General features: G+C 40.4%; 1 protein-coding gene across 2 annotated transcripts in view; it reads left to right on the forward strand.

Annotated features, from left to right (window-relative positions):
• Nucleotides 1–14,681, forward strand: part of LOC143338594 (rho GTPase-activating protein 23-like) — a 68,079-nt gene that overhangs the window by 646 nt on the left and 52,752 nt on the right. The gene's annotated exons all lie outside the window — the stretch shown is intronic.

Genomic DNA, 14,681 nt, shown 5'->3' on the forward strand with positions numbered 1-14,681 from the left:
TTCATAGCTGTGGCTTAATGTACAACTGTACAACTAGACCATGATCATGGAATAAGGACATGTGTGAAAATATAACTGCAACTTAGCATTCTGGCAATCCATAGTGAAAGACAAGTCTTTATATTTTTGAGAGTTTGAAGTGCATCATTACTGAGAAATTATGTAACATTAGCCTTCATGTTTGAATCGAAGGTTGAAATACCAAGTGGACAATGTGGGAAACTGCCCCAGGATGCTGGACCCTCAAGGGTCCTAAAGGCCCCATGATGTCTGTGTGGCAATTACTTTGTAATAGTTAATTAATTTTATTTGCAGTGTCAAAACTTACTGCAAATGTAGTCTTGTTACCTCAGCACTCATTCACAGTACAATCAATATTTGTTAACAAAACTTCATACAGACTGGAGAACACCAGGTGTGTATGGGGGGCATGAAGTTTTGCTTCTCAGTAACGGGAAGTTGTTAAAAAAGACTGGAAGCAGTTTGAACATTTGTTGTTGGGTCCAACTTTGTTTTTAAAGAAGCACATCCAGACTTTTGACTTTTGGGTAAAAAGGAAGACAAACTTTTTTGGACAATCATTTATTGGAGAGACAGTGAAGTGTATGTTTGGAGCTTTCAGTTGAGGATCTGCAGTGTACCAAGTGCAACAAAACACAATGAAATGAAGACGGGAGTATTTTGGGCTATGAGAGAGAGGGCATGTCTCAGAGAAAAGAAGGTTGTGTATTTTTAGCCCATCGGCTCAAGTGATGCTGTTTATTCTGTCTCTGTTATGCATGTGTGTATGTGAAGACAGTAAGACAGACTGTATGGTCTTTTCATAGCTGGTGACATAGACAGTAGAAGAAAGAGAGAATGGGAGGTCTGGGAGGTCTTTATGGTAGTATGTGGATATAGAGGATAGTTTATCCTTTAGGATAGAGCAGGCATTGAGTGTTTTAGGGAGGAACAACTCATTCTGCCCAGCAGGATAATGGAGAAACTATGTAGTCAGCCTGAGTGTGAAAGGTGCATTGTGTTTTTGGAGGCTGGGCATTTGTGTGTGTGGAAACGTCAGGATATCCTGCTCTTGCTGTTGTGCACAGACAAACACATTTACTGGAACAAATAGGAGACAGGTTCAAACTGATGAATTTTCCATCAATATGTGAAACAAACATAGGTAATTAGATCGGACTCAACTAATATAACACAACTATATTAGACTTTCATTATACTTTTATATGTGTGTGTGTGTGTGTGTGTGTGTGTGTGTGTGTAACAAGAGTATAAGTTGCATTAATGGAGTTGGAGATGAGAAAATCAATATCACTGTCATGTCTGTATCTTAAAGGAGAACCCAATTTTCCAGATCAAAGTATGTTTAAAGGTGTTGTGGAGTACTACTATAAAGGCAAAAGCTGACATTAAATTAACCTTTATTTGAGAGAAAGTTTGGTGTTGACCCCATTGATTATAGAGATGTATAGAGATAGAGCACTATAAATAACAGCCAATCGTAGATCCCCCTAGGAAGCTGTAGATGGAGCCTTGACACTGGTGACGGTGGGTGGGGGGATGGTGGAGGGACGAAGCTGGCAGCAGAGAGAGATAAAATTGGTAAGGTGGTTTAAATATTCTTCAGCTAAGATGATCACTGGATGATTAGAAAGTCTGCACACAGAACCAAGTGATTTCATTGGATAATAGTTGAGAAGTGGGGCTTCGGTGTGATGACAGTTAGTTGTCTGCCTGTTTGAACTTGCACTAAAAGTTCATGAAAGTTAGTATAAAGCCTTTAGTGTTTCCAGATGGAGCTGTGTGAGGTCACCTGAATCAGCGTTGGGTGGGACTGAAGAGTACAAATTTGAAACTAGAAAAAATCTGTTGATGTGGAGTTTGAGTGAGAACTCTACAGCCGATTCCTCATCTCAGCTGCAGGCCAGAGGCTCAGCATTACATTAGCCACTACTTGCATAACCAAAGATATTCAATACCAAAAGATGACGCACAAGCTATACCACTGGTATGACATGGTATACACTTCCTGTGTCCTAACTGGGCATGAATAGTCAAATATTTTACTGGTACCTGTCTACATCCTTTAGAAAAGAAAAGCCAGATAACTTGTTCCCATATTACAGCCAATTGTGCACAAAGGTTGGGCATTATTAACACTAGTGCATTACTGATGGACTATTGCTTGTCCATGTCAAAACATTAAATGGACTCTATTTCTATAGCACTTTTCTAGTCTGACAACCACTCAAGGGCTGTTACAACACAAGCCTGAATTCACCCATTCGCACAATGGTGGCCACCTGATTATTACGAACATTAACACACTCACAAAACAATGCACAGCATCGGGAGCAATTTGAGGTTCAGTATCTTTCTCAAGGATACTTCAACATGTAGACTGCTGAGGCCAGGGATCAAACCACCGACCTTCTGATAAGCGGAGGACCGCTCTACCTCCTGAGCCACAGCTGCCCTCAAGCTCATACAGCACAAATTTTGTGTTTGCACCTTATTTTGCTGCTTGTTTTTGATCTGCTATCTTAATATGATTAATATGCTTATAGAGCAGCTTTGGAAGAGATCTGTTTTGCCACATCTCGTGAGTGTGTTGCTTAGACAGAGACAGGTCTCGTACAAAGTAAATTTTCTTCTGATCCGTGTGTTTGAAAAATTCCAATTTACTGTTGGAAGATAGGTGGCTTGTGAAAAATGTGTCCAGTATTTACTTTGGTGATTATGGAGCGAAAGAACTGGTCATTACCTCTGATCATGTTTGCTTCTCCCATTGGAGTGAAGAGACTGCCAAATAAACGGACCTGCCATGAGATTTCTAAAAGGGCAACAGATACAGTAAATGGCTGTAAGAGTGCCATCTCCTTTCTGAACCATCTCAGGCATAACACACCCAAGTCTCTGTCCAAACTGTTGGTGGTCAAGTTGTATTGTGAGAAATGTAATAGGTACCAGGTTTTGACAAGGAAGAAGAATGTGTGAAGCAGGAATTATGATATCTCTTGTTCTGCTGCATCAGTTTTGAGCGTCCATCATGAGTTGGGACAACGTTATATGAATGTAATGCTAAATAGGTGCATTACTTTTTAAGATACGGAGCTGAAGTCAGAATGTGGTTAGCTCTGTGCATGAGATAGACATCCATCTTCTCATCTCATTCTGGGAAATTAAGAAAATACTGTGTAAAATAAGTGTATATATACAATATAATTATATACAATATAATCCTTTATTAATTCCACAATGTAGAAATTTGCATAAAACATAGTAAGCATATAATGAGTATAAAAAGGCACTGGTTGAGTTCACATTATTGCACATAGGGAATATTGATATTGTACAGTTTTGTTCAAATTGATATTGCACATGAGTGAATTTGTCAGTTTCAGTGTGTGTGGTCTACTGGGAACTGTGTTCAATGTCTGACAGCAACAGGAAGGTAGGACCTGCAATATCTCCCCTACACGTTCTGCAGGTGAAGCAGCCTGTCACTGAAGGAGCTGTCTAGTGCTGCAGAGTGGCAGAGTGTCCTGCTTGGGGTGGGACATGTTCTCCATCTAGAATGATGCCTTAACCATCATTCTCCTTTCTCCCACAACCCCCACTGGGTCAAGTAGGCATCCCAGGACAGGACTGGCCCTCTTAACCAGTCTGTTAAGTCTGTTCCTATCTGCAGTCAAGATGCTGCTGCCCCACGACAACCACTCCATAGAAGGTGGTCGGTGCCACCAGTCATAAAAGGTCTTCAGGAGTTCCCCTGCACTCCAAAACACCTGAGTCTCCTCAGCAGATGCAGTCTGCACTGGCTTTTCTTATACAGTGCATTTGCATTATCTGTCCAGTCTGGTTTATTATTCATGTGAACACCTTGGTACTTGAAAAAGTCCACCATCTCAATGTTCACTGGTGTAGCAGAAGAGCATCTGCACTTGTGGAAATCCTCCACCATCTCTTTGGTTTTCCCTGCATTGATCTGGAGGTGGGCGGCACGGTGGCGCAGCAGGTAGTGCGCGTGCCTCACAGCAAGAAGGTTGCTGGCACGGTGGCGCAGCAGGTAGTGCACGTGCCTCACAGCAAGGTTGCTGGTTCGAACCCTGGGTCGGGCAGGGCCTTTCTGTGTGAAGTTTGCATGTTCTTCCCGTGCATGCGTGGGTTCTCTCCGGGCACTCCGGCTTCCTCCCACAGACCAAAAACATGCTCGTTAGGTTAATTGGTCTCTAAATTGTCCGTAGGTGTGAGTGTGAGTGTGTGAGTTGTCTGTCTGTGTGTCTGTGTATGTAGCCCTGTGATCGGCTGGCGACCGGTTCAGGGTGTACCCGGTGTACCCCGCCTCTCGCCCATTGCTAGCTGGGATAGGCTCCAGCCCCCCGCAACCCCGAAATGGGATGCGCGGGTAAAGAAGACGAATGAATGAATGAATGATCTGGAGGTGCCAATCCACAAATCTTTGAGTCAGTTCTCTGTAGTTCTTGTGGTTCCTATCTGTGATGAGGCTGACAATTGCAGAGTTATCAGAGAACTTTTGCAGGTGGTAGTTATCTGATTTGTGCATGTGGTTCACATTGTGGAAGGTCAAGAGGAAGGGAGCCAGGACTGTTCCCTGTGAAGCACCCATGCTGCAGATAAACGTGTCAGACTCACAGTCTCCTTACGTTTTGTGTTCAGTTGGCAAGGTAGTCCATGACCCATGTTATGAAGTGGTGGTCCACTCTTTTGCACTCCAACTTGTCCCTCAAAAGCAGCATGAGCTGCATGGCATTGAAGGCATTGGAGAAAGCAAAGAATATGATTCTCCCAGTGTTCACAACCTTTTCCAGGTGAGAGAGGGATCTACAGCAGGTAGGAGGTAGATGACAGCAACATCCCCCCAATGTTAAGTTGATAGGCCACCATGGGGTGGAGCTAGACAAGGACCACCATTTCAAGGGTCTCCATTCGGTGTGATGTTAGTGCCACTGGCCTGTAACTGCTGAGGGCCTTATGGTGTGGAGTTTTCGCTGCTGGTACCATACAGGATGTTTTCCACAGCTGTGGCACTGTGGCATACAGCTTCAGGCTTTGCAGCCTTTCTCACATTGATCCTTGTGAGTTATTTCCTCACTTGGTCTGTTGTGAGGGACAGTGCCTGGGTTCGGGAGGTTGTGGATGGCAGTAAAAAAAAAATACTGGAAACCTGGAAACCAAAGCAATGTTCATGTCCAGTTAGCCATGTCTCTGTGAACAGCATAATGCTAGACTATTGGTATTCCCACTGGTACTGACTTAGCACTGCTAGCTGATCATTTTATTGTACAGAGCTCCCATATTCCCCTTGATAATTGAAGGGAGGACTGGTTTGTATTGTCTCCTTGGAGCACAGCATTCAGCCTTGACATGGCTTCCCTGTCTCTTCGTACTCAGCTTGCAAGGGACATCAGGTCTCTTATCTAAGTACTAAACAACCACACTGTTAAAGAAACTAGAAGAGAAAGCTCAATGGTGAACAAGAGTTGCTGCAACATGTTGCCATCCATGCAGGGCTCTAACTTTTTTATGTTTTTTAATAGCTATTTATGTATTCGTCACAATCCAGAGTACATTGGTGTATTTTATTTAATATGAGGAATGGAGCCTAACAGACACATTGGCATTAGCAGGTTTTAATTGACCACAGATATCAATATATGACTATATCAGCCGATAAGTAAGAAGATATTGTAGAATAGAAATGCCAATGATATGTGTGAGGTCATTCAGAAATTCATTTCAAATTTCATGCTCACAATACAGGCTTTTCCATTAAATGTATCACTCTATTTATATCTATTTATTATTGTTCAGTATAGTGTGGTCCTGTGTTTTAATCTTTCAAACTCCAATTCCAAAATTTGCGACAAAAATCAAACACTGAACACATGCTTTAGGAATAAGCACTACTTACTGTTTACAATGATAGTGGTATATAGTATCAATCGTGGATAAAGCAACGTTTTCTGGGTTGTAATTTTATATAGTCTTGGTCTTCTATCTCAACATTATATATTATTGATGTACATTTAATTTCTATTGTTGTTTACCAGTTTAAAATGTAGCATTTTATTTGCTGTTAGAGTAATGCTCCTGACGAGTTCATTTTTCACCTGTAAAATTTCCCATTCAGTACACATCACTTGATTCAGTCAATTCTGTAAAAATTAATTTAGTTAAGAATTTAAGCATTAGGTATGACCTTAAAACGTCCCCAAAATCTGTTGAATCAGTTATTAAAATGGCATTTTCCCATCCGCTGGTTCACTTTTAATGAAGAAATCAGTGCAATGGGGGGTTCTACTTAGTATGAAAACATAAAGTGTTAAGTGGTTCAAAACAAAGACATTAGCAATTTAAAATCATTGGTATGAGTCTTCAGACACTCATACATATGTATCAAATTGCAGAGTGAACTGTAGCACAGCTGAAAAAGAGCATGCATGAAAAACCCTCCCTACAACTCTTTAAAAATACATGTCCTGTATTCTACATGAAACAGCATAAAGGGCTTGAGGTTTGGTCAACATACATGAGCTTTACTCTGTGACTCACTGAAGTGAGTCACATTGAGCTGACATGTCCTCTGCAGAGAGTCCAGCTCAGCAGCTCTGCTGTCTGAAGCCTCCAGGCCTCTCTAAGGACTTCTCCTTTATCTTCTCTCAATTACACTGCACTGGCCACTTGCGTTCTAATGGCTACTGTGTGTCCTTAGATGTGGATTTCACCCAGTACATTGCCCTTACAGACTCATCCAGCCGAGGGACGGGTACAGCAAAGAAAACAAAGATGATAAAGGGATAGTTGGACAAAGGGGAACTTTCATTGGGTTGTAACCAATAACATGTTTGGACTGGTTATTTTGTAAAGATAATATATAAAACAATATAACCTTTCTGATCAAAAGGTTATATTGTATACAACTAATTAAGTTGAAATGCCTCTTAAGTTGCTTCCAAAGCCGTTACAATAACCACTATAAAAAATGGGAATTTACTGATCTGCTACCACTGTAGGGTTTGGTTACATTTAGGCAATTAAATCTACTGAGTTAAGGTTACAGAAAGATTGGGTCGTAGTTAAAACACACCTACACCGACTGCTGGTAGGTGGGTGGACAGATGCTTATTGTATGTTATGAAGGTGGCCCAGTGAATACACATCTTCAGCAACAGCTTCAGTATTTACAGGATGTGTTCAGACTTAGTTTTGCTTTGCAGTCACTCGTGTTTTGGCAGTGCTCAGAATCCAGTACACAACAAGTCTTGAGCACAAAATGGAGGAAAATAGACTTGAAGCTTTAAAAGGACGTTGAATGAAATGTGAGTAATAATACTGGTAGTTTAGGCAGCTATGTTGATTGTTCTAGAAGTGCATCTTTTCTGATTGATGCATGTGAGATGGATGATTGAAAAACACAGCTGAAATGTTTTTGTGTAGACAAGGTGTTGGACGCTGTACAGAAAACCGTCCTTCATCCTGCTAGAATGATCTCTTACAAGCATTGTCCATGTGATTTCCATACTCTGCTCTGTTTGGGCCATTTTTGTCTGACATTACCACTATACCTATGCCACTGTTACTGCACAACTTCATCATGAACCATGACAGTAAATGCAACCTGTTTCCACAAGTTATTTTTCCTATTCAAGTCTGGAAACTGGACTGGACAACTGGAAAGCCATTGACGAGAGATTTCCTCCGTTTTGTTTACAACCCTTTTACATAATGGAGTTGTGGAGAACAAGACTGTGCTTTCATTTCCTGAGGGAATGAAAAAGAGCACTATAGGTTACAAATCGGTACACTGCATAAACATGAAATTTTCTGAACTCTTCCACATCTTGCCACTGAGTCTTTGAATCTTAGTGAGCCAGCATGGAGATCAAAGTTCAGTTCAGACTGGTATCTGATGCTTCTTCAGACTCACATATGAGTCTGCATATGTGAATGCAGGCTAAGACATTTGGCAGCACTATCTGGTACTTCATGCTTTGCCTCAAAGGAAGACTCATTATTTACATGGTCATGAGAAGACATACAATAAGGACAACATAAATCCAAGAACAGACAAGTCAGTAGTGAGGAGAGCCTGACAATGGTGTAGTTTTCATATAGTCAAACAAAGTGCATTTTAGCCTGACCAGCACTTTTGTGGAGAATTTAGGTTATCTATGTATTGTTTCGGGCTTACACTGGTTAATTAAGTGGTCAACTTTAGTGCTATATACAAATGCAAATGTGTCAGTAAGGATATACAAATATTTTCAACAACACATGTACATTTCAAAGAAACTCAACACACTCTGACAATAGACAGTAATCGTACAATATCCTGCCTTTATGGTTGCTTGATACCTGTTTTTAAATGTGATGAGGTTTGTTATTGAGTTCAAACCATAGAGGCACAAACACACTTCAGAAAAATAATGAAGTAAGATACAAAAGCATTGCGGGCTGTTTTTACATCCAGGCCTGTAATCGACATCCCAGCACCGGACCTGGCTGTTATCAGCACTTAGCAGGAGGAGAGGGAAGGAGGGAGAAAGGGAGGCGGTGGCGGGGGGGGGGGGGGGGGGGGGGGTAAAAGAGAGGCGAGCGGGAGGTGGGGAGCGACAAATTATAATGACAATTCCCCATTGCTGCATGCTTCTCAAATGTTTTCATGTCACAGACAGATCTGTTTGATCACATTTAGTTCAGGTCCCATTTGACAAGATTTCAGCTGCTCTAGATTCTTTAGTCTTTGTGCAGCTGTCTGCAGGACACAGTGGAGAGTGAAATGTGTGATTACTATAGTACTATAGAATTTCACTCAGTAAAACTAATTAATTTAGATTTTTCCCAATTGCTGATAGCCTCAGAATTACTGTTTTTTATGTACTTGTAGCACACTTTATATTTTAGCCATGTGTTAGGGGTAGCTCCAGGGACGTGGTTATTAGTCATCAGGTTTGATCTTAAAGCTGCAGTAGGCAGCTTGAACAAACTCAATGCAAAACCTTCCACCTCCCTCTCTCTGCTGCCTGGTATCACTGCACTTAGCTCCTTCCACCAAGGCCAGAAGTTGAAACAACAGCAGGAGGAGTCGGTTGCCCTGCGAAACCTCTTGCCTTGTAGGGTCTGCTCTCCACAGTGTGAGCCTCGCCAAAAGACACCCTTCCAGCGCTTTACAGCCCCGGGCTTCCCAGTTTAAACAGGACAAATACAGGATGAATCACCAGAAAATCTGGTTCTGACATTGGTCATACTTACTGACTTTGGTGACCTCCTGACTCTTCCTCTAGTGCCACCAGAAGGTTAATTATCAGATGCCAGCATACTAACACACTGAAATAACATCAAAATAATGAGTATTGTTAACATTATACCAGCTAATCATCAACATACTAGCACTGTCATTGTGAGAATGTTACCATTAGCACATAAACTGAAGAGTATAAAAAACATGGCATGTCTTGAGGGGGCAGTGAGGATTATTACATATTTTGATAAAATGGAAGTGTATGTGTTTCGTAAGATGAATGAGTGGCGGATGCCTAAAAAACTCTAGTCTTATTTTAAATCATTAAATTCATATTTGGCATCTTTATATTTGTGAAAGCAGGATTTGAACTAATTTCAGTACAATTTATGTTGCAGCCACAGTTACAAGTTACTTTAAACTTGGATGGTCATATTAAGTTGATTAGGTTACATGGCTTAAGTGCAATATTTTATTCAATAATAAGATGACATGCCTTTATAATATTCACTTTTCAATATACCTCTTACTTGCAGTATTTTTCAATGAGCTTAAGTTTGTCCCACAGTTCTGTCTTCATACAACCTGAAAAGCTGTTGTTAGGATCAACTCATGAAAGCTCCACTGAACAAATACTCTGCCACAAGAACAGCCCTGCCTCAGAGAAGCAAACATGCAGCCATTTGCGGCTGGAATGCCCTGCAAGACACAAGTCACAGTAGTGACCACCGTTCACTTTCATTTTTAAAAATAGCATGCATGGCTCAGCCTTATAAAGCTCAGCTGCTCTGAATTGCATTGCTGCTTGACTGCAGATCATTTTTTCTAATTGAAAGTGTCTGGTTTTGAACTGCATGCACAGGGCTGTGTGCAAATGTCTGAAATGTTTTGAGTAGGTTTTTCCACATTGAAGCCTCTGAAGTAACTTAAATTACCTTTGGTTAATTAACTGCAGCTTTGATGGTGGTGAGTATTTCAGTGTTTTTTCAACTTAAACTGAGAACATCGCATTTGCAAAACATGAAGACTAGTAGATGAATGTTTTAGATTACCTGACACAAAACATTTGACTGCTGATATGATGGAGATGATGATATATATATTTTACTTAATAAAAATAAGTTAAACTAAATCTAAAATTGGTATTTAATTTCAGCACACTTTATCCAAAAATATCAGCATCAGTGCTGTCTGAGAATAGAACTGTAGAACCCTGGAGTGAAGAGCAGGAGAAAGAGAGAGTGACTCCAGACTTCACTATATTAAGTCAGAGGCTGAAGGAATGAAGAGATAAAAGCTCTTTAAGGAGTTACACACAATAATAATAATAATAATAATAATAATAATAATCAGGCCATGACAGTTTTCAAAGGAGTTATGTATTTGGTACAGTTTAGCTTATTAGCCTCTTATTAGCATTGTCTATTTTGAAGTGCAGCTGCTAAAACTCTCTCTCTCTCACTCTCTCTCTCTCTCTCTCTCTCTCTCTCTCTCTCTCTCTCTCTCTCTCTGTGTGTGTGTGTGTGTGTGTGTGTGTGTGTGTGTGTGTGAGAGAGAGAGAGAGAGAGAGAGAGAGAGAGAGAGAGAGAGAGAGAGGGAGAATGGGAATTGGCATGAAGAGAGTCCCTGTTTTAGTAGCTGCTCTTCATTGTTTGCCAGTGATTTCATGCATTTAGACATACTTCACCAAACAATATAGTGAAGCCTGTGCTGTTGATTTAATGAGTGAGGAATGTGGTGGTGAAATGAAAACACTCCCTGAGCCTCACCAGCTATTGTTTCAAAGACAGTCAGATTTTATTTTCATCTGCCTCAGTTTCCTTAAAAAAATATGAAGGGAAATAAAACACACAATTGCTCCAGGTTTTGCTTATACAGCCTAAGCTGGACTTACATGATAGGTGGCTTGGTTGCTAATGTTAGCTAATGATAGCAGACCTTAGATGAATAATGCTCTATAACTAAAACCACTGAGGCAGGTCACTGCCCTTATGTGTCCTCTATTTGGTGATTGTGTTACACTGTGTTTTAGCTTTGACGGAAACAAAAGTTGCAAAAATAAACCAAGAAGCTAACACATCACACCCTCCTCATCACAAGACATTTTTTGTTATTTCCTGCCTGTGGTCCTCCACTTGCTCTCAGTCAGGCTACTTAAAGGTTTATTTAGATTAAACACTAAGCAAATTTTAGAAATGGTGTGACAGTATAGAAAGTCAAAGTCAAAAGAACACTGATATGAGTAAAGCAAAATTTGCTTTTGGTAAAAGAACTTAGGCAAAGAAGCATAAATGTTTACTTGCTACATACATGCTAGTTTGAAATGTTTTAACTTGATCATAATATTGAGTTTTATCACATGGTTTTATGACTCCAATTCACAAAGGTAGGAAGTCGTGTGCTGCTAGCTGGCTACAGATCCCCGTGCACTTAACCAACATGGCTGAGTGAGAGACCAGTATTTGCAATGATTAATGTAAAATGTGTCAAATGTATCAAGCTACCCTATAAAGCTAATGACTGAATCTTAATCTTGGGAAATGATGAATTCAGTGTGCCGTTTTTACTGTCAGTATTTTGTGTCTTGCATTTGCTTTTATTGTAAGAAGACTTCCTGTCATCTGTTCTATAATGGCACAATATGAAGACATTGTACTTGTTTACATTGTCCTGTAATTACCATTTGTGGCCACAGTGGCCACTGTTCAGCAAAACTTACATAGTCCCTCTTTCGCTTACAAAATCTTTATGATTTTCCATGCAGCATTGTGTTAATGATTGTTAATTTGATATTATCAGTGATGCACTGTGCTTATCATAAATCAGTATGTCCTTGCTGATGCTCCATCAGCGCGCTGCATTCTGAATGGGTCACACCTACAACGGCTGATTGTACCATCTGTGCTGTGACACATACACACACACACACACACACACACACACACACACACACACACACACACTGTGCAGAGGCTGTGTAATGGTGCACTTGTGTTTGTGGGCAAATGTAAGTCTCTCTCTCTCTCTCTATCTGTGTGTGTGTGTGTCTGATATTCAGCTAGATCAGAGCTTTAAATAAAATGATGAAAGCCTTATTTCTCTGGCGGATGTTTGTATGTGTGCGTCTGTGTGTGCATGTGTTTGCTCCTGACCTGATAATAGGTTTCCTCCAGAGTGCATCCCCCGAGGGTCCTCCAAAGAGAACATATTACGTGTGTGTGTGTGGGGGGGGTTGGATCTTGTGGTCTCTTTACTCTCCTCCTCATGTAAGCAGTTGTTCTTGTAGTTTACACACCACACCAGTGTTCTCAGTCTCAGTTTTTCATTCTCACAGTTTGCACAGACGATGTGCCTACTCGCTGAAATGTGTCCCTGCACTGAACTTTGCCACTGCTCTGCTCCAAGACTAAAACCTGTGCTCATTGACTGTCTGGCAGCCTGCAGCATAGACAGAGATGCTGCTCAGTTGTACTGTGTGATGAACGAATTGTTGTTTGTGAAGAATAAGTAAAGCACTTAACTCCCATTAACACCACAAGCTTTTTCTAGACCTTTTAACTGCATATGATGAACTTCCTCCTTACTCCATGCAATGAGACAAACACTCCAGAAGAACTAGTATAACTTATCAAAGAAATGTATCATATCATGTATCAATAAAAACAGGATGCAACAAGTGCAATAGACACAGCCTTAGTGAATCATTAATGAAGCATGTGACTGAAATGTCAACTGAAGCTTCCGCTGAAACATCACATCTGTGTGAGGCTATGAGGAGACTGTAACCTTCCCCACATTAATACATGAAGTCATATATAAATATACTGTATTTCCATTATATTTTCCATTGTTTGAGCTTGACTGGAGCTCTTTAATTATATCATCTCAGTGCATCTTTATATGGTGCATGCATGGTTTAATGGCACCTAACTGGAGAATTTACACCACCAGTTTTTCTTGATGTACTCAACTCCCAATATTCACAAAACACTCATGAATGGATATGCTCAAAAATTTACATTTTCTTTTGTTCTTTGGATCTGTTTAGCCACAGTGGTTATCAATGTTCATGCTTACTAATTAGTTCTCTGTAACTAGAAAATGTTAGAATGAATAAACAGAGAAAATATGAAGGTGTTATGATCTTATTAGAGGTTGAATTTATCAACGTACTGTTTTAATGTATTTAGATTGAACATATCGGTCTAGAATAGTAAAATGGCCAATCATCATGAAGATGTTGTGGATTGTTGTTTTAATTAGTGTGTTTTTCAATCATAGCAGATGGTGGTGTGCAAGTCTGTTCTGTGCATGCACTTCCACTTGACATATGCATTAAATTAGGCCAGTTACATGCTCTTCTGTCTCTTCTCCAGTTCCATTTGAGCCTGCTAATTGGCAAACGTCTGAGCATGACAATTCCTGAGTGAATATTTCTTTTTATTGCTGGGGTTCAAAATGATCATTACATTTTGCAGTCCAATTTTAGCTTCAGATCAGGTCTGAGCTGCCAGCTTCTTGATGATTGATCTGTTTTTGGTCAGGCCAGGTGCAAATATCCAGATCTGATTCATGTCTCACTGCAAGCTGCTACCAATCATTGGCAGACTTGCAAGTCAGAAGCCAACTTTTTAAACTTTGGCAATTCTGCAGGGTCAGCCAATAGAAAGACAGAGAAACTGTGTTTTCAAACCAAACTACCCCCACATACTCTTTGCAGTTTGTGATTGCTCTGATCAATGTTTAATTATTACTCACACTGGAGCATTGACATCAAATCATTAACCCTAAATTTATTAGATGCAAGGTCCATCTGACGATACTTTACAGGGCTCCTCCACTGATTTTACACATTAAGTTCAGTTTACTTGAACTCAGCCTGTGACACAGTTGTATAATGTCTTCTTTGTCTCTGGAGGAGCTCTGTCAAGTCTGTGTGTTTATAAGGCGACACAGGTCTAATGAAACAATGTAATTGGTTGGAGCTTGACTCGTGATAGTGACTAAAAGTCAGAATATCCCCACCTCTGCTGTCTCAGCGTTGACCATTCTTTTTAAATCTGTCCTTCACAAATCCCCCAAACTTCATGGAAATGCTAAATCACTGGAGCTCTCCTTTAAGACTCTGTGATTAGGTCAATAGCAACCACCTTCAGTTCACAGTTTCTTATTAACGTTGTCAAAACTATCATTTGCAGCCTAATAATGTTTTTCTTCATAACAACAATGAGATCAAGCAACAAATGGTCAACATTTCTCTAGCTGCAGATAATTAGTAGACCTCTGGGGGCTCAGCCTTATCACCAGAAACAAATACTGATGTTGGACAATTTAGCAAAAGCCCAGATTACATAGAATGCCAATGTTTGCAAGACTAGGATGTGTGACTGAATTATATTGTAGCTCTCTATTGCTC

This window comes from Chaetodon auriga, chromosome 20 (assembly GCF_051107435.1).
Source record: "Chaetodon auriga isolate fChaAug3 chromosome 20, fChaAug3.hap1, whole genome shotgun sequence".
Taxonomy (NCBI): Eukaryota; Metazoa; Chordata; class Actinopteri; order Chaetodontiformes; family Chaetodontidae; genus Chaetodon; species Chaetodon auriga.